Below are 4,571 nucleotides of genomic sequence, written 5' to 3' on the forward strand. Positions count from 1 at the left end.
TTCTGTAGACATATAGGGTCTCAACATAATTGATGCCTATTCAACTTCTATCTTAATTGTGGATGTTTGGTAGAATGGTATTAGTACAATGAAAGTTGGCTTTTATCAGTTTTGTGTTGTTCGATTAATATCATCACCGTTACATGCTAAGGATAATAACAATAACTATTGAAGGAAGTAGTAATGAAGTTATGATCACATGTTTGTTTAATATTGTTAATTCAAGTATCAATTAAGTGTTTAATTTTTCATAGTTAATTATAGTTAATAATTAGTTAATCAATTCTACGTGTTATTGTCTTGACATTGAGAAGTAATCATACATGGTGAGTAAGTGTTACTTGAACATAATTAGTCCGAGTCTCCCTGGGAACGAACTAGAAATTATTCTATATTACTTGTGAACGCGTATACTTGCGTGAATTTTTAGCGCGTGTTTTCCGCCTAACAAGTTTTTGGCGCCGCTGCTGGGGACTCGGTGTATTTGTTTAGTTTATGTACTTACCATTAGTGGTCATTAGGATTCATTGATTAAGGCGTGTTACTTATTGTTTTTGGTTGTGTTTCAGGTACTTTAGCGAGCGTTTATACAAACACGTTCTCATACTCGCAAGAGGACTTTAGATACTGCTGAGGAGACAGACTCAGTTCTTGATATTCCGGAGAAGATAGATTTTGAAGATTCGGATAAAGAGAGTGATCAGAAAGAACCTGTAATCATGGGTGATCGTATAGTTCCGGCAGATCTAGCTCTTATGGACTTTTCTCGGCCTAAAATTGATGACATTCAGTCAAGCATCCTTCATCCGGCTATTCGGGCATTATTCAGATGGTGCAGAATTATGTTTCTTTCGGAGGTGCTGCGACTGAAGACCCCAACATGCACATCAGGAATTTTGTCGAGATCTGTAGTACTTTCAAATATAATGGTGTGACTGATGAGGCTATCAAGCTGAGGCTTTTACTATTCTCTCTGAGGGATAAAGCTAAGGACTGTTTACATTTTGAACCAGCTGGGTCCATCACTACTTGGCAAGATCTTGCGCAAAAGTTTCTGGTGAAGTTCTATCCAATGGCGAAGACTGCAGGTATGAGGAGTGCTCTTACTCAGTTTGCGCAGCAACCAACAGAATCTATGTGCGAAGCTTGGGAGCGCTACAAGGAGATGTTGAGAAAGTGTCCACATCATGGTATGCCTGACTGAATGGTGATCAATGGTTTTTATAATGGTTTGGGGGCCCAATCTCGGCCCATGCTCGATGCAGCAGCTGGAGGCGCCTTGTGGGCCAAAAGCTATACCGAGGCTTATAATCTTATTAAAACTATGGCTGCAAATGAGCATCAAAACCCAACTCAAAGGATGATGCCTGGGAAGGTAGCAGGTATTCAGGAAGTTGATGCAGCTATAGCTATTGCAGCACATCTCCAAGCGCTGTCTTTGAAGGTTGATTCTTTATCCACCTACGGAGTCAATCAGATAGCTATGGTCTGTGAGCTTTGTGCAAGTTCTTATGCTACGGATCAGTGTTCTCTTGTTAATGAATCTGTTCAGTATGTGAACAATTATCAGGGACCGCAGCAGCCTGTGCCAACAACTTATCATCCTAATAACAGAAATCATCCCAATTTCAGCTGAAGAAATACTCAGAATGCTATTCAGAAACCATATTAGCAAGGCGTAAGTAAACAGTTTAATCCACCTGGATTCTTGCAACCACAGCCTTATGCTCAAATGCAATCATATCCTCAACAAGGAGGTGCTGCTCCACCTTCTAGTCCTGATTTTGAGGAACTCAAGTTGTTGTGCAAAAGTCAGGCTGTTTCTATCAAGACCTTGGAAAATCAAATCGGTCAAATAGCCAATGCAGTGCTCAATCGTCAACCTGGCACACTTCCCAGTGATACTGAAGTACCAGGAAGGAAGCTAAAGAGCAAGTGAAAGCTATTACCTTAAGGTCTGGAAAAGTTGCTGATGCTGAAAAAGCGAAAGACGGAGAAGCTGAAGTTGTTGATGAAGAAGAGAAGCAAAAGGAGAAAGTGGCGGAACCAAGGAAGACTACTGTTAAACACACTCTGCCTGAGGGTAATACAGGGGAGAAACAACTCTATCCTCCACCACCTTTCCCTAAGAGATTGCAACAACAAAAGCTGGATAAGTAGTTCAGTAATTTTCTGGAGGTGTTCAAGAAACTTCACATCAACATACCTTTCGCTGAGGCTTTGGAGCAAATGCCTAGTTATGCGAAATTCATGAAGAGTATTCTTTCAAGGAAGGTGAAACTGGATGACCTTGATGTTGGAATTTTAACGCAGCGAGGGCATGGCAAAACACTTTTACACATAAAAAATCCAAATAAAAGCATATAAATCGTGAATAAAAATTCGAGGGATCGAATCTAACCTTTTAAAATAATTCGGAGACAATGATAAGAGATTTAGCAGTTGCTCCTCAAGTGTGAAGCACTCCACCGGTATCCACCAAGAAAACGATGTTAAGGAGGAGGAAGGAGGTGGAGAGAATTGGGTTTTCCAAACTTTTTGGGTTTTCGGGTTTGATGTGGATTAGAATAAAATAGGGTCTATAATAGTATATTTATAGGAAAAATTTTCAGCTGAAATTTTCCCATAAATAATATTATTATTATCCCATTTATTATTCTCATTAATAATTAAAACACCTTTTAATTATTAATCCTTTTTCTAAACACTTTAGAAATAATTCTCTCTCTTGATTTAATTTCCAAAAATTAAATCCTTAATTAATAATATTAAGAACTTTTCTTAATTAATTTATAATCAATTAAATCTCATTTAATCAATTATTAAATTTTCCAATTAATTATTTATTTCATAAATAAATAATTATTTAGCCATTATTAATTAATTCCTCCACCATTAAATCATTCTCTTTTTATGGTGTGACCCTATAGGTTCAATATTAAGCCGGTAGTAGAAATAAATAATAATAAAACTATTTTATCATTATTTATATAAATTCTCTAATTTATTAAATATGATTAATTAATTAATCACATTTATTCTACATCGTGAGTGATGCTTCTCAACATATCGCGACTATCCAGATAATATGAATTCACTGCTTAGAATACCAAGAACCTGTCAGTGAATAGTTACCGTACAATAAACTCCTTCTACCCTATAATGTCCCAATTAAATACAAGGCATGGATCTCGTGTCAAGCCTATCTAATTCAATCACTTGCTTACCATTTACTATGCGTAGTTCTATGCAAATTAGAAACTCCTTTCTAATTTCATTTACTCTGGCCAGAGATTCCTGAACTAGCATAAGTGGATCAGCCTTGAACATTCGCTTCCTTCACTGGAAGGGGTAGATCCTTTATTGATCATACACTATCTTCGTGTACAAATTCCAATACCCAGAAGAGCCCTAATAATTATCCCTGGAGACTAAGAACTAAACCAAAGCATAGTTCAGTGTACACAAGATGACTATGATGACCTCAAGTCTAAGGATACTTGTACAACTATCACTATGTGAACAACTGCTGACACGTGAGTGAACTCCATCAGTTGTTCAGCTGTGTGAGTCATGTTCAGTGAACTTATTCCATAATAAGCACCTACATACTAGCTATAGTGTCACCACACAAATGTCTATGAGAACAGACATCCTTCATAATGAAGCAAGCATAGTATGTACCGATCTTTGCGGATTATTAATTACCAGTTAGTAATCCTATGACCAGGAACTATTTAAGTTAAAGTTATCATCTTTTTAGGTCTCACTATTATGATCTCATCATAATCCATAAAAAGCTTTACTCTAAACTATGGTATATCTTATTTAAACACTTAAATACATAGAGCCCGTAATAAAAACAAAACAAGTCTTTTATTAATATCAATGAAATCAAAACAGATTACATAAAAGTTATTCCTAAATCCTCATATATGATTGGACTTAGGACATATTCCTTTCAATCTCCCACTTGTACTAAAGCCAATCACTCTGGTATCTAATACCCATCTTATCTTTATGACGATCAAGGTGATTTGCATAAAGTAGCTTTGTGAGTGGGTCTGCTATGTTGTTATGTGTGTCAACTCTAATTCAATACAATACAAGAAATGTTACCGCGCTCCCACTAACCCTTTTGTAGATGCATGGTTCATCTTCATTTTTGATAAAATCAAACTCTTTGATTGTCTCATCAAAACGAATGTTCCATCTTTCGAGAAGCCTGCTTTAAACCACATATGGTTCGCAGCAGCTTACACACTAGGTTTTCATTTCTCTTGGAAAGAAAACCATCTGGCTAATTGCCAGATCTCATAGTCGTAGTAAGCAGCATTCGCAAGCAAAATCCGAACTGATTTTAACAGGGCTACAGGTAAAAGGTTTCATCAAAGTCAATCCATTTCCTTTGTTTGAATTCTTTTGCCACAAGCCTGGCCTTAAAGGTCTCCACCTGGCCATCTGCTATAATCTATCTTTTGTATACCGTATACATAGATTCCTTTCCAGATTTCATGGCACTATGCCATTTCTCTGAGTCAACACTACTCATAGCCTCATTATAGGTCACA

At 36.9% G+C, this 4,571-nt stretch overlaps 1 non-coding gene across 1 annotated transcript; it reads right to left on the reverse strand.

Annotated features, from left to right (window-relative positions):
* Positions 1-1,087: 1,087 nt before the first annotated feature.
* LOC141688055 (small nucleolar RNA R71) lies at positions 1,088-1,194 on the reverse strand. Its single transcript, XR_012561523.1, has one exon. It is a non-coding gene; the product is annotated as a small nucleolar RNA R71 (small nucleolar RNA).
* Between the last annotated feature and the right edge of the window lie 3,377 nt (positions 1,195-4,571).

The sequence above is a fragment of the Apium graveolens genome, chromosome 9 (genome assembly GCF_009905375.1).
Source record: "Apium graveolens cultivar Ventura chromosome 9, ASM990537v1, whole genome shotgun sequence".
NCBI classification, from domain to species: domain Eukaryota; kingdom Viridiplantae; phylum Streptophyta; class Magnoliopsida; order Apiales; family Apiaceae; genus Apium; species Apium graveolens.